The sequence below is a fragment of the Clytia hemisphaerica genome, unplaced genomic scaffold (assembly GCF_902728285.1).
Source record: "Clytia hemisphaerica strain Z4C2 unplaced genomic scaffold, Clytia hemisphaerica genome assembly, whole genome shotgun sequence".
Taxonomy (NCBI): domain Eukaryota; kingdom Metazoa; phylum Cnidaria; class Hydrozoa; order Leptothecata; family Clytiidae; genus Clytia; species Clytia hemisphaerica.
Window position 1 is genome coordinate 1,177,535 of NW_027103598.1, and position 24,755 is coordinate 1,202,289.

The 24,755-nt window shown below is 33.8% G+C and overlaps 1 long non-coding RNA gene across 2 annotated transcripts in view; it reads right to left on the bottom strand.

Annotated features, from left to right (window-relative positions):
* Positions 1–255: 255 nt before the first annotated feature.
* Positions 256–24,755, bottom strand: part of LOC136801976 (uncharacterized) — a 76,431-nt gene continuing 51,931 nt past the window's right edge. Inside the window, exons 2-4 of one of the 2 annotated variants that reach the window (XR_010845936.1) lie at positions 1,323–1,450; positions 594–708; positions 256–371 (exon numbers count right to left, since the gene is read on the bottom strand). This is a non-coding gene — a long non-coding RNA (uncharacterized lncRNA). Of the gene's footprint in view, positions 372–593; positions 709–1,322; positions 1,590–24,755 lie in introns of those variants that run through there. The other variant, XR_010845935.1, reaches the window with a different exon arrangement.

The window sequence follows — 24,755 nt, forward strand, 5'->3', positions numbered from 1 at the left end:
TCATCAGAACAAAAACTCATCTATTCATTATGTACATAATGCAGCATGGTTATGTTTGGTATCAAAATTCAGTTGTTGTGTTATAAATTTTATACTTTATATATACATTATGCATCCAAATTCATTTGCATTGGCAATAACATGTCAGGGATGATTTACATATGACAAATATTGATATCCAGTTTACAGGAAAAATTTTGAATCCAAAAACTTCCAAGAAACTAAATGTTAGGTACACATCATCATTTGATGGTTCCACTCATCTTATTAGCAGACTTTGTCAGTGTTTACAAAGATTTCGTACCAACCACGTGAAGGTGCAAAATAATCCATTGATCTAGGGGCTACTGGACAGTATGATGGCAACTAACCTGAAAGTATATAATGAAGAGAGAATTAGGATCTTTGCAAGCTACACCTACATTAACAAACACAATACAACAAAATTTAAATCAAACGACAACTGTACAACCAATGAAATTAATCTTATATAATAACCGGCTGATTGTGGGTAACCGCCAACTGCAATGCTTCATGAGTCTATCTACTAAACTTCTTGTATGGGTTTCTTTGGTTCTGAGAATAATACTTACAATTCAGGAAAAGTTCTGCACACGTGCAAGTCATCAAAGTGTATCCATCAAAGAATTTTTGCCCACAAGATGGAGAGAAATGGAACTGTACAGGCAATTTCCATTTGGAAGAGAACTAAAACAAAATAGAGAAACCATTTTTAAGATTGTCGTGCAGTTTTTATGAGCAGTACTTGACTGGCAGGTGCTGGCCCGCAAACTAAACATAGTCAAATACAATCTGTTTGTGTACCTCAAAATAGTGTGCGAAAAACCCACCCAGCTCTTTCTCTCCCCAGAAAAATTTTTTAACCGGCCAAAACATATTAAAAACATTAGGGTGTCAAGGTCCTCAGAATCACAAAATTTTCAATGTTATTTTTTTTCTCTTATTTCAAAATAAAACCACAATAGGTTGGTTGTCCCTTTGCCTCTTAAATTGCCGCAAATTCATCTCCTGTCATCAACCTTTTCTTATAGCCAGAGTGATTGGCCAAACAAACAGTAGCTACGTACCCCGATTGATCAAATCTCTTATAAATATTTATGATTAGCCACTCACTCACCAGTCACTCACCACATACAACAAGTGGTTTTGTTGATTACCAAAAATTATGACAGGTCATAGTAGGCCATAAGGCAGATAAGTGGAGAAAGATGGGGAAGGGAAGCAGTTTTTCCTGCACTTACTGACTTACCTATATCAGATTATAATCGATAACATGCAGGCATGAAAAAAATACCACATACCTTACAGATTTGACTTTCCTTGTTGCAATGGATTTGAGAAGATAACCATAAGAAGAAAAACAAACATTGAGATGACCTTGATGGCAGCCCTCAGATGACGAATTTGGAGAAGATCGAAAATGTGCAGGCTTCAAATTCTACAGAATTTGCGACAAAATAGATAAAATCAGGACTGTCTAATCTGTTTTTTCTTCTCCAAGCATCTAAAGCCATTTGACGAGTCTTGACTTTTAACGTTTTGACACTAACAGCCATCAAATCCCGGGCAAACCCTGCATTTTGACCAAGTCTAAAAAGGTTTGTATACCGTTAAGTACGAGCTGACGGAATATGTCACTGAAGTTCTAACACAAATTTATCAAATTAAAATTTATTTAATATCTAATTATGTGGAAAGGTGATCTAACGGAACTGAAGGCAAATTTTTTCCCAAAAACGTTTTCTAAACACTATTTCGTTTCAAAATAGAAAGAAGCTTCTTGTGAATCCATCTCAGTTAAATTTAATTCTTTTTTATTCTACAGAATTTGCCGATCGAGAGATTTTGGGTGGAAATCAACGCAAGAGTAAATTACCCATTAAAAGCTGCGCTTGTAATTCTTGATAACGATAATGTGATTGATATGGACAATGAAGCTCACAAATACTGCGTTTCGAGTGTGACAGTATTAGTCGCAAAAATCGGCGTGACAAAGTGTGTCAAATCTTGGAATGAGCATTACGTGCGAGGTAGGTTGTAGTTTTTCAAAATCAAAAACTAACAGAATATACTGGGTTGAAGGGTGCAACAGTTTAGAAAAAAGGCCACCGTCAGAATATAGTTAGAGACGTAAGAATGCCTTGATGTACCTGTTGTCTAATCGACTACAATAAAAAAGCTTTTTAGATTTATTCTTGTCTTGAGAGAAATAATAATTTAGCTCTTAAAATCTTTTAGGGAGAGGCAGACCTTCCCGAATAAAGAATGCAACAAATGCTCTGACCCCCTTGCAAATGGATGACCTTCCCGTTATGGAAACTGAAAAAGGTATCTACGAAGAAATCTATGATGGTAATATAAATCCCGAAAGTGTTTTTAGCTTAGACCCATTACAAGATTATCCTGATTTGATTGAGTTGCGAAAATCCGAATTTCTCCGAAACCATCACTTGGATGCAATCTTTGGAGAAGTGGCCAATGAAAACCCAAGACCTTTTCAAGAAGCAATCCTTTGGTATATTGACAAAACAACGGAGCTCTTTCAACAAACTCTTTGATTAACTAAAGACATGAATAGATTGAAGTTAGAAAACGACAGAACTTGTAACTTATTTGTTTTATTTGGTATACAAAACTAAAACCAGAAGTCTTTGATGTCAAAATCCTTTATCAGTTCCTCAGAGGCATATTTCGGTCGTAATGCTTGAATGTTTTCATTTTACAGGATCTCAAAAAATAAAAAAGTTATAATAGAAAATTTGAAAAAGTAATTATTCAGAAACACCAAAATATTTTTTTAATGAATATGTATAGGAGGTGTAATCCAATTCAGGTTGAAAAGCCAGAGGAATATTAGAGAAGTTGCCTACTCTTAAAGCCATTGACCCTTTACATAGTTATAATGTATGTTGATTCAGCAAATTGAAATAAATAGATTCTTTTGTAATGAATAAAGAAAAATGTGGAGCAAGATTTTTTTATTTACAAATATGAAAGGACTCTTTTATTAAAATTTTGCTGACATCAGTTTCAGACGAGTCGGGTGTATATAACACCGTATAATTCCTTTAATAATGCGTACGTCAAGATTTATTTTATAGTCGGGTTTCCCGATAGGAAAATGATGGAATCTTGGGTTACACAATTTTTGTAAAATATTTTCAAAGCACAGTCAAAGTAGTAAAAAATATAAGCTATAAATTTTCTAATTTTCTTTACAGTAAAGTCTAAATAACAATTTGTGGTTTCAAGCTCCAAAAAATACGAACAGAGGCTCATTTGAGCATTTTGGAATATTTTTGAGATTTTGAAGGGATCACGAGATTTTTCTCCGCCAATTTACAAAGGAAGTAAAGAAGAAGTGCGACGAACATTTTGTTAATTTACTTTCACTTTTTTCGAAAAAATATAAAAATACTTTCTAAAAACATAAGATATTCGTGTTCTTGATTTGTCTCAGCTTTCGTTTGCGATTAGGGCTGCCATGATCGGAAAAATTGCATCAAATGTGTGATTTGGGAATGTGGATAGATCTGGACTTCGACAATTTGGGCATGAAGGAGTGGCACCCAATCTTCCAATGCACTCTTTACATGTTATCAATTGTTTACAGCAATTCGAGTAAAGTAACGGTGGTGTTACTATCGGATCACGAAAGCCATAGTCCAAAAACTTGTTCCTTTTAATCATTGGAACTCTTACCAAATTGTTTCGAGGAAAATAGGAATTCCTGGAAGAGTATAGTTTATTATAAATGAACTATGGTATCTAATCTAACATCATTGAATCAGGACACTTATAACGATATAAAACTCAAACTAACCAATTTTTGGGGGGATGGATGGAGGACTTGAGCTTTCTTCTTTTTGTTCTTCAGTTGCTGCAAAGACTTTTCGGGCCGGCTTTTTCCAAAAATATAATTCTAAAACACAGAAAAGAAAAATTTTAAATATTAATGCACGTTTTTTTATAAGGAACACGTTTAAAAGGAACTTGAGGCTGAAAATGGTCCAAAAAATAAGAAAATGTTAAGGAACTGCCCAAGTTCAGAATAAGAAATCAAGTTAAGGAACAGTTGGGTAAAACTTGAACTTTCACACTTTTCTAATAACCTAAACAAAAAGATGATAAAATGTTGCTGAAAACGACATTCAATGTGTCAAAAAGAAAAATTATATTTATACAGAAGTAAGGAGCTCGATTAAGGAACTTTGAGGCTGTAATTCTCTTGAAAAATAAGGAACTCCAGGCTCAGAGCTAAGTTAAGGTATCCTCATAAAAAAAACGTGCATTTTGAAAAAAAAGTACCTCGTGCTTCTCTCGACTCTCATTAGTAAGAGCAAATTTATTAAAAAAGGCCTTTGTGTACGAGAAAAATATTTTCCCAATCAGCTGATATTTCTCGTAAATTTCGTTAATTATTCCAGACTAGACAAACAAAGTTTCAACTGTCGATTGATATCCAAAGCCTTTTTTGCATGTACGTAAATGTAGGTTTTTTAATTATTAGAAATATCTACTTTATAAAAAATGCGAAATCGTACCTCTTGTCCCCTCAGAATCTAAAATCTCCTTTCCAGAGGAACTAAACAGGACAAGTGATTGATTGCCAAATTCTACTCTCGCTTTCCTTGTTATGCTATCCACGTTACAATTATCTTCACCGATTGTAATATACTTCTCTTTCAGAAACTCTAAAAATAATAATAACACATTTTAGCTAAATTGACAAGAGGTCAAACCCTCTCTATTAAATACAACGAAAATTATATTCACAGTTCAAGATTTCATTTTATTAGGCAATTTAGTTCCTTGCTATCTTAGTCTCGTGAGGGAAATTAGAAATTACCAAAAAAACTCACCAAAATCTCTCTCTCTTTTTCGCAAGAGTGACTTTCAATGAATGAGTCAGCTTCGAAGCATTTGGTCGTTTTCTGGACAGCTTGCTGAAGAAAAATAAATTTGTTTTCTCGTTACAAACAGCTAAATCAACTATGAAAAAGTAAAAGATAATCAGCTACTTTCGTTTAAAATCTAATCTTAACTTGGACCCATACTGCCCCCCCCCCCACAAAAAACTGTCCATAAGTTCTAGTAGTTCAGCTACAAAAAAATACTTCAGGGATACATTATGTACAGCCTAATCTAATTCATCTTTTACTAGAGCTTAGTGTTATGAAAAATAATGTGAAAGCCTCGAACAAATGGTTATTGCGGTAAGAGGGCACGAGAAATGATCTTACTTTTGAAGTGTGGTTGATGACGTTTTTTTAAACCTAGTCAGTAAATCAGACAGTCCTGGTGTTTCTTCAGCGTTGTTTGGATTATGGCTGCCAGTACCTTCTGCGTTTTGACCTGGGTTGGCTGAGTCACTGGGATCACCTCTGACTATGAAGTTTGCACCACATAGAGCATTTTCAAGGATCGGAAACTTGCCGTCCTCCGGGAATTCTGATTGGGGCGATTGGGCATCCTCCCAATCCTCGGTAATGAACAATCCAACTGCGTTCAACTAAAATGAACAAGGAGAATGAATTAGCCTTCAACCAACTTCCTTGCTTCATTTTTATTTATAATTCGATAATTCTGACAGAAATCCTTGAACAGAAATGAGTCCATGGTAAAAAATATTTGAATTAAAAAAGAATGAATTAAAAGTTGGTAGAGATCGGCCTGATAAATACGAAAATTGTGTAAACAGATAGTTAACAAGGAAGAAAACAAAGCAAACTTTCAACCGTAACCATTATTTAAAGATTTAAAAGCCTAATCATTACCTTGAATATTGTTGCAAGTCTTGCTGGTGTTACTTGCGCTCGTCGTAATGTAATACGCAAGTTTGATGCTTGATTAGAGCGAAAAGTGAACGATGGCTCATAATCCATATCATTAAGTTCTTCTTGACGAACGCACTTGTTACCTCTTTGCGTCGCTATTTCCAAATGAGGTCATATGGTTTAAATCTTCAAAAGTGGAAAACAAAGAAAAAAACAGCCCTCCTTCTTTACAACAAAATACTTCTTTTATGGAAACTGTGTCTCTTCTCCATATGTGCTACAACTATTATTATTGTTTTAGAAGATATTTTCGGTGCTTGCTTTGAATTCATTTTGAAACAACGAGACAATAACGTCTGCATATTTTTGGCGGGTCACTTTCCTTTCTTACAAGAGGAAGAAAAAAAACATGTGATTTTGTAGTTTCCAAGGTTTTCCAATTATGTACTGTTTATATATTGCTTGAATATATTAAAATATGACAGTCTTGTTTTTCATAATTCCAAACAAAGAATTGCCCTTTTATTGCAATGACGCAATGTCTAATTTTCAACAAAAGTTCAAATTTATAATTTTTCATTTTTCAAATTTTGAAATTTGAAAGTTTTTAGTTCTTTTTAAATTTCAAAATTTGAAAATTATTTGGCACTTTCGTTACTTCGATTATACACGCATTATTTTCAATTACTGAAAATTCTGTCGTGAAAAATTGAATTTGACAAAACCAAACCAATTTGTAAAAAAGACGTCTCGGATAAAACATTAGAAAGCTGAAAATGATTTACAATCAGTTACAAAGAAGACGAAGGAAGCAATAGTTTTATTCAGTCACTTCTTTGTTAGTCTAATTAATCTCTACCTCAAGGAGTTAGGTCATTTGAAACTTTCTGATTACGCAGTATGTCAAAGGTCCCTTAGTTGACAAGTAGTTGTGCCACTGAGGTTGAAGAAATTTCATTCCCAACACAGTCCTGTGTATCCTAAAGACTTAATCAAGCACTTTCTAAGAACCAGTAAGTATACTTTGGCTCAGGCTGGGCTGTTCTTAATTTTTCGAATTTTTCAGGCTTAAATGTTCTTACGATGCTTTTTGGACCTACCCCGGTGGAGGTCCTATAAATTAACCTGTGTTTGTTTGTTCGTCCGTCCGTCCGTCCGTCCGTCCGTTCGTTCGTTCGTTCGTCTGTTACCAACTTTTCTCAGGATTGAATCATAGGAATCTTTTGATTTTTGGTACAAAGGTGCAAAATGGTGGTTGCCAAAATGTGACGGAGCCCGATTTTCGAAAAAAAAAATTTTTGGGCCAATTTGGGCCAAAAAGCGGCTAAAAAACGGTTTTTTTAGACTTTGTGAAAAATTGGATCATTAATTTTTTCTTATTTTTTGTATGAAAGTAGGGTACCATCATAGGTAAAAGATGGCTCAAGCAGATTTTTGCAAAAAAAATTTGTTGGATCAAAAAACGCATGTTTATCTTTAAGAATCACTATTAATAAGCATACATCAAGGTTCTTAGTCAAATTACTCAATTTTTTTATGAGATAGATGTTTCTTTTGCTCATGAGGGCTTACTTTTAGAGAGTATGTGTGTTTAGACATGAAATTTTTGTTGCTTAGCGATATTTTTTTATAAGCACATTATCAATTACTTAGGTATTAGCTTTTCTCGAGATTGGCTCTTTCATTCTTTATGATTTTTTGCACAAAGATGCATAACTTTAAACCCTCAAATGAGCCTGATTTTCGAAAAAAATGTTTTTGGGCAAATTTGGGCCATAAAACTGCTAAAAAAGGGTTTTTTGAACTTTGTGAAACATTGGATCATTGTTTTTTTCTGATTTTTTACATTAAAGTAGGTAAAAGATGGCTCAAGCAGATTTTTGTAAAAAAAGAATTTTTCAGCTAAAAAAAACGAATCTTTATTTATAAGAATCACTATTAATGAGCATACATCGATGTTCTTAGTCAAATTACTCAATTTTTTAATGAGAAAGATGTTTTTTTGCTCACGAAGTCCTGAATATGAAAGATTATTTCAAGGGCATGAAGTTTTGGTTTCTAAACGTTTTTTTTATAAGAAACAAACGACTAATTTTAATAGATCGTCACTATTTGTGTTCAGAACGATTGTTTAACGGTCATGTTCACGTAGATATCAATTATATTTGTTAAATGCATAACCAGGTAGGTCCATAAAAGTATCACTTGTTACTGGAGAACTTAGAATAAATTTAAAATCAGTACTTTTTTAGAAATCCGAGGCTCAGATTGTTCTTAATTTGTTCTTAGGTTTTGGCCTAAATTCCAGCCTCGTGTTATTGTAAAATTGTTCTTATAAAAAAGGGCGTTGCTCAATAAAAAAGGCACACTGCAGGACTATGTTTGCAGACAAAGACCAAAGAGTATCCGAAGAGTATATATTACGTAAAGGAAATTTTTCCACGTGAAATTTATGTCATAGTGTATTTACCCAGAAGGAAATTAAACTGCAAAAGACCTGGTAACTAGACAGCAAGAAACAATAAAACAATCTACATTTTTGTTCTTTTTTGGTACCGATGAAACACTACTTGTTTTGAGCATCTTTTTCATGGAAAAGCAAGCGTGATAAAAAATTGGTTTTGTTTTGTCAATTCAATTTTTCACGACACAATTTTCAGTATTTGAAAATATTATTTTCAATTTTCGATGCAAGAAGTTTATATTAGAAAATCAAAGATGATACTTAAAATTTCAGTTCATTTCTGGCAATAAACAAAACAAAAATTGAAATTTGCTATCAAAATTCAATTTTCAATTTCTTAACTCGAATATTGAAAATTGAATATTACCATTTAAATTCAATTTTTTGACCAAAAATGTCTTCAAAAATTGAATGAACGAAACATGCACACACGATAATGCGTGTATACTTCCGTCCATTCGATTTTTCACAATAAAAATGAAATGAAAATTGATTTTTTTCAATTATTTTCAATTTTTCATTTTTGTTTTTAAATTAAAAATTGAAAAAAGAAAAATTGAGATTCAATTTTTAATTTTTAATTTTTTGTCCATGTGGGTGACATTTCTGTGATGATGATGTATCATTTAGATTAGACGGGGGTCTGAAATGGCAATGTTTTAAACTTTTAAAATTATATCATACTTTGCTTTAAACGTAGCTTCTGCAGATTGGTTCAATCTAAGTATAGTCCGAGATCCGTAAATCACAATAGGTATACTTACGCAATATAACATGCAGCAGAACAGAATTGGTGGAGTGATTCTGCAAGACAACTCCCACGATGGAGTAATCGTCTATTTGAAGGTCCTGAACATGCTGTAACAGGGCTGGGTGGTTCAGAAAGTTTACAAAGATTTCACCAAGTCACGGTGGAGAATAATCGCGACAGCTACAATTTGCTGTAAATCTTTAGAACTACTAAACCTAAAAAAACCTACAAAAACCTTCCGTAGAATGACCATAAACACCTCCTTTCCATAATCAAGAGATTCAAATTTGCCAAAAGCTTCGGTCTTGCATATCATTCCAGTTTGTCAATAAGATCTTATATCATTAGATCATTAGATGTTACATTATTATGTTTTTTCTGATCGTGTAATATGTTAATAATGTGATAAAGATGTTATAGGACAATATGTATAACATCTACAGCAGTCTGCGACAAATCTATCAGCCTTAGCTTCACTCTTGCCATGTTCAGACCCCCGTCTAATCTAAATGATACATCATCATGACAGAAATGTCACCCACATGGACAAAAAATTAAAAATTAAAAATTGAATCTCAATTTTTCTTTTTTCAATTTTTAATTTAAAAACAAAAATGAAAAATTGAAAATAATTGAAAAAAATCAATTTTCATTTCATTTTTATTGTGAAAAATCGAATGGACGGAAGTATACACGCATTATTCACCGTGTGTGCATGTTTCGTTCATTCAATTTTTGACGACTTTTTTGGTCAAAAAATTGAATTTCGATGGCAATATTCAATTTTTAATTTTCGAGTTAAAAAATTGAAAATTGAATTTTGACTGCTAGTTTCAATTTTCGTTTTGTTTATTGCCAGAAATGAACTGAAATTTCCAGTATCATCTTTGATTTTCTAATATAAACTTCTTGCATTGAAAATTGAAAATAATATTTTCAAATACTGAAAATTGTGTCGTGAGAAATTGAAATTGACAAAACCAAACCAATTTTTTATCACGCTTGCTTTTCCACGAAAACAGATGCTCAAAAGTAGTGTTTCATCGGTTTTATTGTTATTTGTAGCTGTCTAGTTTCCAGGTCTTTCGCAGCTTAATTTAGTTTTGGGTTCTATAAATACATTATGGCATAAATTTCACGCCGGAGCAATTTCCTTTACGTAATATTTACTCTTCGGATACTCTTTGGTTTTTGTCAGTAAACATTGTTTGCCTTTTCTATTTGACTACACTCTTTTTTTATAAGAACAATTTCAAAAGAAGGCTGGAAATTGGCCTAAATCTAAGAACATATTAAGAACAATGTGAGCTTCAGATTTCAGATTTTAAAAAAGTACTGACTTTAGCCGATTTTACACGTTTTTTTTTATTAGAACACTTATAATTCGGCTGAGTCTGGATGGTACTAGATGTGCTTATTTTTTAGCAGTTTCCAGCCTAAAATGTTCTTAAATGCATTCCTAATTTTTCAGACTACTCTAAATTGACAATATCATCCAAAATAACGAGCACTTAGAATTGGTAAAATTTGGACAATATTTGAATCCCTAAGTTCGGTTAAAACTGCTTGAAAAGAGGAGAACAATTGTAGTTTCTTGTCATTCTTTTCCAAACTGAGGCTGCGCATGTTTTGACGATGTTCTTAATAATTTTCGACAAATTTCAGCCTAAATGTTCTTATAAACTGGGTTTTTATAAAAAAAACGTGTAACAGATTTCAAATGACCTAACTCGTTGAAATGACAGAATACTACTATTAAAAACAAAAGAATGAATTTTTGCATCGTTTGGAAATTTTTCGAGACAACAGCACAATTACGTACGTCGTGCTATCATTCCGACAAAGAGGATGTTTTACCCAATAACAGGTTGCTTTATTCATACAATACGGAAAATATTTTCGATTATTTTATCTTAGACAACAAAGAGCGTATGACGTACGAAATATAAATAAATATAAATATTGGGTTATTTTTGCACGACAAAGAGAGCATATTTAAAAATTCTACAGACACAGACAGCGAAAAGCACGTGACATGCGAAATATTTTGGGTGTTGTGCACGCGACCGATCAACAATAGCACCATGTATACGCAAAAATTCCTTTCAGTTTCAACATCTGATTGGTTGATTGGTTGACACCTATTCTTTCAATGACTGTGAATAACAATGGTTATAATTCACTTCTTTGTTTTCTTATAAGAAAGAGCCATTCACTACGATTCACGTAACAATGTATTGAACTAACAGTGAATTTCAACCATAAAATTAATTAATGTTATTTTCGTTACGAACAACGAAGAACGCACACCACACGAGAGACGGGCAAAGATGAAAACTCATAACTTTAGAAGAGAAGGCTCTCCACCTATTTCTTTAAGAGAAGCACAGATTTGCACGTCCAATCTATCAAGACACTTCAAAGTAAGTTTGGTACTAAATGTTTTCCTAGTATACGATGGGCGAAACTTCGTTTTGATTCTTTCAAATTTCACTCGTGACAGATTTGATCAAAATGAGTTTTTTATCCGGCGACAACACAAGAAACTTGATTTGATAAATTCAAAATTGAAATGTATAACTTATGAACTTTTTCTTGGTAAAATGTTAGCTTAATAAATTCAAAATTGTCGAAGATTCTTGTCGACATTTCCCGAAATCATTACAAATAAAAAAATCTAAAATAATTTTTTATTCATTTTACACCAGGTTGACGAAACAACTATGTATTTAAAAGAGTGTTATGGCGATCGTGTGGAATTTCCGAAGGACGATGGATCATTTGACCTTTCTCGGCACACGGATCAAACAGACTTCGAAGTAGTAGGAATGATTTTATCCGCCATCGCCGATGTCTCGTCCACCACATTTTCAACTCCTGTGACTCTTCGAAGTCAAAGTGCTCCAGCTGCTACCGCTTCTTCTAATTCAAACCAGCTACCTTCAGCCTCCAATTCAAAGAAGACCGCGCTTGCTTCAGTGAAGATAATCAGAGCAGATTTGAACTCCCAAGGGAAACCTTCTAATTTTCACTCACACCAACAAAAGACGATCGTCAGTATCTACAAGGACGACGAAGCCAATGTCAACCACATCATGAACCGAGTCCGACTTGATATGCGTGATTCCACACTTCAACTTGCCGATCCGAATGGTATAATCTATCACGACCAAGAGGGCACTAGAGGTTTGTTTATTTCAGTCGTTTTAAGATTTTTTTAAAGGGCTCTGACCAGTGAATTTTTCATATTTTTAAGATGTTTTATGTTCTTCTTTAGCTTGTTCTTATAAAGAAAACGTATGTACATTTCTGGAAACTGAATTAAATATCATCATATTTCGATTTCATTCACCATAAAAATATGCGTGCGCATTTTCTACGACAATACATAACTTCGTCTTTATCTCAAAACGAACTTCAATTTGGCACGTGATACACATTTTTGGACCTACCCGTTCGTCTGTTACAAGCTCTTCTAAGGATCGGCTCATTATATTTTTTTACCACTGATGGAAAATAGCAATGCCTTACAAGTGGCAGATTCCAATTTTCGAAGAAAAAATAATTTGGACTAGGTGCAAAATTGCTTCATTAGTTTTTCCTAATTTTTGGCAGAAAGATGTGGCTGAATTGATTTTTCTCGAAAAAAATTTTTTGTCCAAAAATGCGGATTTTCCTTTTTTGAAGAAATTCCATTTTACCATTTTCCTTTTAGCTGCTTTTCTTGTGATCTCATTAGTTTTTTCTGATTTTTGCATAAACTGCCAAAATGTCAGGAAGCCCGATTTTTGAGAAAATGTGGGCCAAAAACTGCCTGAGAATAGGGTTTTTTTTGGACTTTGTGTGAAATTGCTTCATTAGTTTCTTCTATTTTTTGCACAAAGATAGAGGGCAAGGTTCTCTAAAATATGGCTCAAGTCGCTTTTTACCGTAAAATTCAGATTTTCTTATATGGGGAAATACCCTTCAGTAAATTTTAGGGGTTAGGGGGAATGAGTATTTCTCGCGATTGGCTTGGTATATTTTTCTGATTTTTAGTTTGACTATTGTTGCCATGCTTTCTATTTTTTTATTAATTCAGCGTTTTTTTATAAGAAAATCCAAAATTTTTGAAGCCTTCAGATGTTTTTAACTTTTTTGAGTTTTTAGGCTAAAAATATTCTTAACATTAACTTATTTTGGCCACTTTTTGAGTAATTTTGTCCATTTTCCTAAGAAATTGGGAGTTTTGATTGAGAGTCTGGGAAACTTTAAAATATTCTTAACTTGTTCTTAACCCTATTCAACCTAGGCTTTTAGGGGCGGTTCAGAACTAGGGGGGGGCTTTTCCTGTACCACCCCTTAACTTTTGATCTATTTGGTCTTTTTGGATGAAATTTGGCACACAAGATCTTTGTCACGTAAGGTAACTTTTGACAAAAAAAATTTTTGATGACGTCACTCATCATGCCCAAGGTGAGCAAATATAAATAGCTATTGTATTCTAACAAAAGCTTTAGAAAAAAGTTGTCTGAGTTTAAAATGCTTATTTTATCCTAAATATTCAATAAATTACGGTTTAAACGATATATTAGACATTAAAAATAAATTTGTATTGGAAAAGTGTCAATTTTTGTGACACCTTACTGTCAGAAATGTCATCATACTCAAGGTGTGAAAATTTTTAGGTGTCAAATTTTTTTTTATTTTGAAGCTAAATAAAAGTTAGGAATTTACAGAAAATTTCAAGGCAAAAGCTCTATTATTTCAGGAGCTATTACCAATAGTTTGACGTCCGAACAGAAAGAGCCCCCCCCCCTAGGCCGAATAGGGTTAACATTTTGGCCATCAAAGCCTTATGTTATATAGCTTGTTCTTGAAAAAAACGTACAAACATAACAACGCATTTTTTGATGAATCAAGAAGCCATCTAGCCATCCCTGTCTCAATGACCTGGAGTGAATTATTTAGCCAAATTGGTTAAAATGAAGGTCGTTTAAATGTATAAATAAAAAATCTTCTAATTTCCAATTATTCTATATTCTTATTGACATTTTTTTCTTTTTTTTGTAGGTTTGGCATTTTGGCGTGTGGGGAGTAGGAAATACTATGCAGTTCCAAACAATCAATTCGAAAAAATGAAAACCCCAGAAGCAAGTGGCAGTGGAAAAAAACCGGCAGCAAAGAGATCTCGGGTATCAGAGATTGCACCAAATTACATCGAGGAATCCATCGAAAACCTAATTGAAGATTTTGCTGAGGTGAAAGAGGAGCTTGGAAAATTCAAAGAGCTGGCATTTCGTCATCGATTTAGCTTATCCTTTATTCAAGCATTAGAAGAGACTTTCACTTGCTCAATATGCCGAGTTGTTCCACCAAGTCCCCCCGTGATTGCCTGCTCCGCATGCTCGACACTCGTTGGTTGCGAAACCTGTGTAAACGGTTGGTATCGCGACGCGTTCTCTCGGAAGTGCCCAAAATGTAACGCCGAACGAGGTGTAACAAAAACCTTCATATTAAAAGGCTTCGATGACCTCATTAGTCAAATCAACATAATGTTGAAGAGCAACAAGGTTCAAGATGACGATAGTGTGTATGCTGATACCAGACCGGTTTCTCCCAACATGGAAAATCTTGACGAATAAAGCAAATAGTTTTATTTTTTTCAACGACACGATATATTTTGTTAAACAGTAAAGGATATTTTTGTTATAAAAGACTTATAAAATCTTTAGATTTCGAAATTTTCTGCGTCCTATTGATTGACATTAACGAGAAGGGCTTTCCAAGATCCTTTATTTTATTCTTTTCCCCATGTGAACCATTTTTCAAAAGCTTAATTTTAAGTGAAAATCCACTTTTTGAATGCGTGAATCAGGGCTATTTTGTGCGTGAATACGTGAATTTTCCCTTCTTCCACCGATCATGTGCAGTTTTGATTTTTCCATGTTTCCCCAATTTTTCCGAAACATTTTCCGATTTTTTGAAAAAGGGTTTTGCGTGAAAATCGAGAAAAATTTACGTGAATGAATGAATTTCGAAAAAAAATTGTGTGATTGGTGTTGTCGTTTTCAAGATTCTTTATCTACCAAATTTCAGCGAATTTCCAAGGTTTTTTGGCTTTAAATCAGTTCTTTTTCCAGGGGGTAAAATGCGTTACAGGGTGTGCCGCTGGTCAGAGTATCATTTTTACATCCACGTGTCCCAGATAAGGTCACAATAACACCAAAATCTGAAAAACAGTCCCTCGTAACTAGTTCCCTTTATGGAAAATTTGGAGAAAGGTAGAAACTTTTGGGATAATTTTGACGTATAGTCTATTTGTAGAGCCTCAGATAAACACCCCTGTCCGTCAACAAGAGTAGTACCCCCGGGTATTTTTCCAGGTTTTCCCCAATAATCAAATTTATTTAAATGTAGGCCAGCGGGGGGGGGGTACTTGGGCAAAACAGGGTTCGGGGACGTTCCTCTGGTCAGTCCTCCTTTCACCTCCGTTAGTCTCCCTGCTAGGGTCACAAAAACCTATAAAAGTAACTGGTTTTCAAAAATCATGTTTTTCCAAGGTTTTTCCAAAACATTTTAAGTTTCAAGGTTCTGAAGGCCCCGCAGAAATCCTATATGGATTTTTCCAAGGGATTGAATGCTGTTCTGTAATAGATGAAAGACTGATTTTTAAAGCACTCTGCTCCAGGGGATATGATTTTCTTTCTTCAAAGGGGGTTGGGAAAATTTTGCCAAGGGTACAATTATGGAGTCTATTACTAAAAAGCAAAGAAATTGACTGCTATTAAGGATATATCTTTTAGCCGAGAATCTGTTCGGTAAATCTGAAGAAAATAAATGTTTCCTTAAAATTTGTACCAAAATTTCTTAGGGAGGGTTAGTTCATTAACTTTTCTACACGAGTATTACACGCGTTTTGATAAGAAAACGAGACTTAAATTTCGTGTTAAATTTAGCCAAAACATGAATTAAGAATACTCCTAGCCTCAGATTGTGCCATACTCCTGATACTCTATTTCTGTTCTGTTGTGGGGCCTATTGTAATATAGTGATGTAAGAATCGGATAAAGATTCTTTCTAAATGCCTTGTAATGATAATTTGTTCTTCAAAAACAGTTTATCGATATTATATCTGACTGGAATACGCTATTGTCAAATTTTGAAAATAACAAATTGCTCTTTCGAAAAATATACCCCTATTTGACATGATTGCTGAAAATTTACTTTTATCGTCGTTGAACATTTCATAAAATTTATGTTCCCTTTGCCTTTTGAGTTCTGCATGGTTTTCCAAAGGGTCTGAACCATAACCTTGAGGTCTGGTTAATTGTCCTCCCATTTGTTCGTAGTGATTTACAGCATCTCCTGTTGTTAATACTCTTTCTGCCGGCACGATACCTATCTGGTCATTTTGGTGTTGCAATCGGTTTGGGATACCTTTTCCTAAAATTAAATAAATAAATATTAAGCCTTTCCCAAGACCTATCAAATTTATGATGTCATCTCAAAAATTTAAACTTAGAAAGACTTTTGGCCGATTACACTTTTTTTAAATAAGAAAAATTTTATAAGAACAATGAGGCTCAAAATTGCCAAAAAATGAAAATAATCTAAGAACAATGCTGATCCTGAAATTACTCCTCCCTTTTCGTATCAATAACAAAGAATAAAGCGACTTATCAATCATTTTACCAACAAATCTTTCTAACTTGAAATGTGCTCTACAATAGCACTTTAAATCCCACAAAATATTCATTACTCAACAAAAGGAAACATTTTAATAAAGAGGTGATCTACGAAATGTACTTACTCACAATTCTGTGGTGGTTCCAACTTTCGACAAATATCTTTAGCCCATAATATGAAACCTTACATGTTACCCAAGATACGCAAAATTGTGTTACTTCATTCGACATATCAATCTTTTCGGCTGCAACAAGGTTGCTTAAAATTTTCTTGATGGGGAAATTGATTCGTACGTTTACCTCGACCCAGATCCTTTCAATAATGTTATTCTGAAAAAATAGATTGTAATTTCAAAGAAAGTTCTTACGGAATTGCTCGCATATAATTGACTTCTGCTCATCCTCTAGCGAAAAAAGTTTCTTATATAGGAGATGTATATCTATAGAGGTTTGCAAATCAAACTAGCATAAATTGGGAAAGCGTAGTTAAGAGAGTCAAAAGTAAACAAAAATATTTAATATATTTCTTACATCCGTGGATTTTGATTTATAAACAGGTCGTCTTTCAGTGTTCGTTCTGTATTCTTTTAAGTGCTCTTGTATGTGACAAATTAGATTGAATTCTTTCCCACCATCCACTCTGACTTGGTCCCACACGCCATATCTTTCTAAGCTTGGTCTATAAGTAAAAAACAAAAAGACAAAAAAATTAAAGCAAAATATGGAAAAAATACTGCCTGAGGATTTACCAAGCTGTACATTTATAATGTGTAAAACGTTCTTCTAAGTTCTCATATTATGCAAAGCCCTTTTTAAATTTCTTATTAATAAGAATTCCTCGAGAGAATAATAAGAAAAGGTATCCATACTAAATTACCTATAAATTTCATCATATATTGTGATGTTGTTCTTTCTTGGCATAGTCGAAAAACCAATGATTTTCCCAGAAAAGCCGTCTCTTGAACATACATGAACTACACCAAACATACATAATTTCTCATTTTGATCATAGTGAATCTTATGACCAAAGTAGTCGGCTCTGTAAACCTTCGGATTGAATGACCTTCTGGCTATGTTTCGTCTTCGCTCTTGAGCAGCAGGATTAATACTTTTCAAAATTTTACCCACTTTTTCCTCTCCAACACGAATTCCTTTGCTCCTTAGTGTCCCATGCAAAGTACGACGCCCATAGCTTTCACCAACCTAAGTAAAATTATTTTAAACTGTTTGTGATCGAAAAATTGAACATTTGTGCATTTATTTAATTCAATATCCCAAGAATTACTTGTTCCTTTGTTCATCAGATAGATGAAGGTAAGTCCAGCCTCTTTCCCAGGGCCTGATTCTCACTTTTTCATAATTTTGATGGTCGTTTCGATTTTGTATGACAGCCCCGGGGGATAATCTTTACAACAGATACAACAACCTACCAACCTCAGGACCCTAGGAAACCCTTGTTTGTCTTATTATATTGGAATTGGAGATGAAAAGAAAAGCCTTTGAATCGACTCTTGTAGTACTAAGTGGGATTTGTTGGACTCCCAGAGGGATAGACAGGTAGATAATCAGATGGTGTGCCCGTGATTTGAATTTACTTACTTCTGAGACTGATACAGATATTTCTTTTCTCAGGTCATCCGCAGATAAAGTGCAATTTCTTCCCATATTATTTTCTTTACAAAACCTTCTAACACTCATTGCTGATAATCCTCTTTGAGCGGGAAAGTCTGATTTCAATTTGCAGCTTATTTCTTCGTACGTCATTCCATTCTGTATCAAAGATTTTACGGAAGACGGAGTTGTTACTCTCGCCACTTCCATTTCAGCTCTTAATGAAGTAAACGCGCGTGTAATCGAGACATTAAGAGAAAAATTAGACTAACAAAGAAAAGACTGAATAAAACTATTGTTTTATTTGTCTTCTTTGTAACTGGTTGTAAATCATTTTCAACTTTCGATTTTTTTATCCGAGACGTTTTTTTTACAAATTGGTTTGGTTTTGTCAATTTCAATTTTTCACGACACAATTTCAGTATTTGAAAATATTATTTTCAATTTTCAATGCAAGAAGTTTATATTAGAAAATTAAAGATGATACTGGAAATTTCAGTTCATTTCTGGCAGAAATAAAAATAAAATTGAAACTTTCAATCAAAATTCAATTTTCAATTTTTTAACTCGAAAATTGAAAATTGAAAATTACCATCGAAATTCAATTTTTTGACCAGAAATGTCGTCAAAAATTGATTGAACGGAACATGCCTGCATGATTCACGATCCGTGTATGAAAACGTCCATTCAAAATTTTGATTGATTCAATAAACGAATTTGTACGTCAGGAAAGAATAAATTTAGCGACTGAAGAAACTAAATTTGCCGTATCTTGGGTAACTTGTCGTGTATCAGAAATTGGTACGAATCTTTCTGTTCGAGCATGGAATCATCACAGAGTTCCAGGCAAAGGCACCCCGATGGATTTTATGTCATTGAATAACAGAACTGTCCCAGTTCTAAATTTAATGACAAATTTGGAAGATGTACGACATTACGAGACTGTAAATGGCGGTCATTTAACAATCTGGAATACCTTTGGAATCGATAGATTAGCAGAATCTTTGGACCTAAGTATGCACAGGGAGACTGAAATTCTTAAAAAGTGTAGTTTTGAAGATATATTTTCTGAGGTGCAACATGGGAGAAATGACAACTTTCTCTATTGTATTCAACTCTTCATACACGTAACAAATTCTTTATTAGTAGAATAAAGTCTTAGCTTTTAGTGTTTATAGTTTTTATAGTTCTTACTTGAAAAAAATTTACACTTATGGAATAGTTACAAGTTTAGTAAGTTACACTTATATGCTGCCATGTCTATTGATTTTTCTATTAATCCGGCTTTTAGACACAGCGTCACAGGAGGAAAAATCAAATTCGGGGTCCCTGATTACAAAATTCGAAGCATGCACTAAAAAATAACTCGTACATAGATGTAATGTACGCCAACACTATAGTGGTTTACCCCTCGCTTGAAAACTTGAATCTTGATTGAATCCCTCGTTTGTTATTCTACGTTTTCCGAAGAAAGATATAAGATTCACTTCTGACCTTTGGCTTAAATTCATGGTCCCGGTAGCTACTTATAAAGAAGTTGTTGCTCATTATGCTTAGAAAGTTGTCGCATATTTTTCAGCATGTTCAAATTATGCTTAGCCATGTGATTACAATTTTTTTCCTCCAAAGCTTCATTAATTTTGACTAATTTTTACTTAACGTGTTTTTTATAGGAAAATCTAGACAGAATCTTTGAGAAAATTCCAAAAAGCCAGTGTTTTTAGGGACATTATAGCGACCGCAAAAGTTTTTTATTCGAAAGTCCGGATCTTTTGATGCCAATAGGGGTGAGGGACAGTAAAAACATGCTGAAAACATTCCATACGATAGAATATAAGTTGAGAAAAGTCCAGAAAACCAAGGGCAAGGGTACGGGATGTGAAAGCGGTAAGAGTACCTTTTTCAGGCCCCAAAAATCTCTCTAAGGGTTACAAAAATCCCATCCATTCTCTGAAAGGGTCCCAAAATCAGCATAATCAAAATACACGCCTTTTCTTTATAAGAACATGAAATTTGGCCAGAAAACTAAAAAACAAATTGAGAACAAGCCGAGCCTCAGAATTTTCAGAGCAGATTTTAGAACAATCTATTTTTGTCCCTTTGTTACTGAAGAAATGCATTATTCCAAAATTTTTTCAAGTTTTGCCAATATGAATCGATCTTTTTAATTTTTCTTTCTTAAGGATGGAAGTTTTGATTCACGAATGATCAAGGTTACAAAGTAGCCAGAAATTTTAGAATTTAAGAATAGTTTAAGAACATTTGAGCCTGAAAATCGAAAATTTAAGAACAACCCTCAGCCAAAATTTACTGGTTCTTATAAAAATAAGCGTGTACATGTTTTTTTATAAGCATACTTTTTTTTGGAAATAGGCTCGGTTAAGCTTGGGCAAAATTTGAAGCCAGGTTCAAATTATGCTTATATTATGCTTATCTTAAAATTCTGCTGATTAACAATTGAATTCCACCGAGTAAGCTGGTCGAAGAGAAAAGCCACGAATTCCTTCCCTTTTCCAATAACATCAAAGTACATCAAATCATCCCATTGAAATTGATAAAATATCCTTAAAAATGTTGAATGTAAAACAAAAAGATCCAGTCAGACAAACAATATGGAGGTTCGTGAATATGCTTGTGTTATGCTTAATTTTTGGCAAAATATAGGTCTCGTTGAAACATGTTGACAATATTTTTTGCAGATGAATTTTTTCACCGACGAATTTTCTACCGATAAGGTATTTATTCAGGCACCGAAGAGTACGGGAATGTGTATTCAGTTGTATTTCTGTTTAAGGAGGGAGATAATAGTCAAGGGGTCTTTTGAAAATAAAAACAAAAGAATACAGTTGCTACAACTTGCTATGTTGGCTTGTATAATAAAACAAAACAAAAGTTAGTTCAAAAGTCAATTGGTTGGTTGCTTAATCCTAATCTTCAATTAATACAGCGTCTTCCCCTTCACTCTCCTCCTCACCAGAGTCATCGTCACTAGTTGAACCGTCGTCTTCCATAATTTTTATTTGTTGAATCAGCTCACTGAAACCACGAATTTCCTCTGACTTTTTGTAACCACCTGTTGCTCGACATAAGAGGCATGTTTTCGAGAGGGTCCTTCCACCTCTGTAGTATCTGTGAACGCATTTTGAGCACCCAAGGGGCCACCACAGCCAACGCAAGCACTCGCTGGTGCTCGCATTGGAAAACGGTGACAAATACTGCATTTGAATGCCTCTTCCAAGGCGCTTAAAAAAGCAACGGGAAATTTATGTTCAAAGGAGTCTTTGAACTTCCATAACCTGGGTTCTCATCTCTTTTACTTCCTTTGTTAGTTCTTCAAGTGGCGATTTTTGCTTTCCTTTATGCTCGGCGGATAGCTCACTTCTCGTCTCTGATGTTGAGCTTGAGGATCTTTGGAGTTCTTCCTCGTCAACTGCAAAGACTTTTCTGGCTCCGCATTTCCAATATGAGATCCCTGATAAGTAAATAGATTTCATTAAGTAACAACAGTCCTAAATATTTCAAAAGTGGATAAAAAGCCGTAAATGAAATGTCAAAAATCGAATTATTCCAGGAGTCCGACTAGTCATTTTAGGTGCGGCACTTATTTAAAAATCCAATCTTTCAGATTACCATTGAGGTAATAAAGATATAGATGGAGAGAAAACGTCTTGGTAATGACCTAAATGATCGTTAAAACCTTTTATAAATCTATTCAAAGCGGCTTTCCTTTGATGTACCATCATTGGAAGCAAAAAAATCCGAAATGTAAATTTATAAGAACAGAAGTGAGAATGTTATCCTGATTGAAATAAACTTATTATGCAAAAAGTTCTTGTTCAAACGCGATACTAAAGTAATTTTCTCAAAGTCAGGTTACAAAAGTTCTATGATTTCATATCGATGTATTTTTGGGCGAACACAGTGCTAATTTTGGAGAGTTTCAGCACATTTTCCTTGAAAATTTCTTCATTATAAATCTTTACGTCTAAAAAGGGAGGGGGTTTTCAAATCCTGATGGATGATTAATTAAAAGGTTTACCTAATCGTAATATAGAATTCTTTTTGAAATTTATCGATGATTTTATGAGAGGGGACCCTTAGAATTATAGGATTTTGTGCTTGTTACGGCAACCTTTTTCTTATTTTGATCAACAAAGTTATCATCTCACAATAGAGTTGTTAAAAATCCAACATCTTTTTATTCATTTTTTTATGAACTTAAATATTCCCACGAATATACCCAAAATTAATCATCTTATTCCCAAAGCAACCAAACAGCTGTTTGCTTCCGATGATAAATCAGAATAGAACAAAAGGCATTGACTCTCCATCTATCTTTATTACCTCCACGAGATTACAAAAGTTTTTGTTGCCTATTCTATTGATTGATTCGGACGCTTGATATCTTTAAAAAGGACTTTTCAATTCTTTGCCACGACATGACGTCACAATTGGGGGAAAACAGAACACTTACTAAAGATAATTATGTGTAATCATTAAAAAGAATCTTTTAGTGAGTTAAACCATAGTGTTTGTTTTCTCCTCGCAATAATTAAATCCTATTAGTTGAAAAGCATATCACATGACTTTCCGTGGCAAAGAATAGTTACTTCGAGTTACTTGGTAGTAGGGATAAACGATCGAGGGACGTTCCGGTCCCCTCGCCAGTCCCAGACCCTATTTAACCTTTTCTAAGGGTTGTTTTTATGTACGGTGGTACTATACATAACTGGCTACGTTATCCGCGCAAAAACAAATTCTTGCTTAGAAACAGGGATTTTTCTAAGCACTTTTAGCTGCTAACGTTTTTGTATAATTAGATTGAGTTTCAGACATGGCCCAAAGTGCGAAGGCCGCGAACATTTTTGAATATATACATATTATCAGTTAGTTCTAGTCCAAAATAGTTCTCTGTATGTTTTATTTTGGATTCAATATATTTCATATTTCATAAAGACGATTTAATTTTGTTTTCAAAAATAGAGTTTTTTGGGATATGATAACTTTCTATTTTGAAAACAAAAATGAAAGAAGGAATAGCAACGAATCTGCTTTTTAAGAAAAAATCTTCGAAACTTTTTGCCTGTAAACAACTAAAAATGTTTTTTTTTACTTTGGATTGAGTTTCAATAAATCAATCTTGGATTGAGTATTTTTGCCGGTATACGAACATAAAAAAGTAAAACAGTGTATAGAAAAATTATGATTATGAAAGATTTTCGAAGTAGAATCGTATAAAATAAAAATTCTTTGGTCAACTTTAAAATCCCTTCGGTCAAAAGTTTATAAATCAAAATTAATTCTTTTTTGCAATGGTTCAGTTTATAAGCCCTTTTTCCTAGCTTTTTACCCTTTTGAGTTAAAAAGTTTAGCAAACCCATCAACCAGTCCAACCTGCTTTATTTTTGCTTTTCTTACCTAATACTTTTGCTTGTTTTCACTATCATTAGAAGCACGCACATAAATGTTAATCAAAATATTGATCTTTTTACAGCTTAGTCTGCCATTATGGATAAATTTGTTGCTGCGGTTTAAGGTTTTCAAAATGGTAGCCGCTCAGATGTAAACAAACCACTTAAAGAAATAATCAGATGGTCTGAGATTTTAAGTGTACCTGTTCATGGGCATGGGAAAACGTGATTTGCCAAGTAGTTTTGTCAACTGATGCGTATAAGTCAGTATAATCCACTTTAAAAATTCAAAATTCCAGCTCTTTCCACAACGAAAGGTCCGTGAGAGGTCCCACTGTTTTTATTTTTAAGTCCCTGCGAAGTCCGCCTGACTTCTCGAAGAAGAAAATATATTTCAGGGGGTCATATAGAATTTTCCCAAAGATGATCAGCAATCTAAATCTGATATCCTTTACACAAAACGTTAATAGTTTTGATCAACTTTTACTTCATAAAGAAAATTAAAATCAAAAAAAAGAAAAAAGTATCACAAATCTCAAACAAATGTTATAAAGGCTTGGTTAGACTTTCCATACTGAACCCCCGGAAAGAAATCGACTTTTCTGAACCGTTAAAATGGCAATAATACTAGAAAATGGTTCCTTACGGTCCGCATAAACAAAAAAAACGAAAGTGAAAAGGCCTGGGCTCAACAATTTGTGCTGCGCGGGAGATGAGGAAGTAAACAAACAACAAAAGTGAAAGTGTTTTTTTTTGCGAGGGAACTTCGGAACATGTCAATCAAAATCCTTGTGTCAATCAAACTTTTATATTACGGTCATCCGTCATCAACATTTAACTAAATATGTTCAATTCAAAAGAGAATCTGGATTATAAAAGATGTATAATATGTAGGATAAGAAAACATAACAACTTTTTGGATATCTCTTTTCATGCAATTCCAGCAGGGAGAAAAACAGAATGGCTTACATGTTTGGGGTTGAAACCGTATACAATTTTGACAACAAAATCTAGGGTGTGTAGTAGGCATTTCGAAAGAAAGGAGTTTAAGAA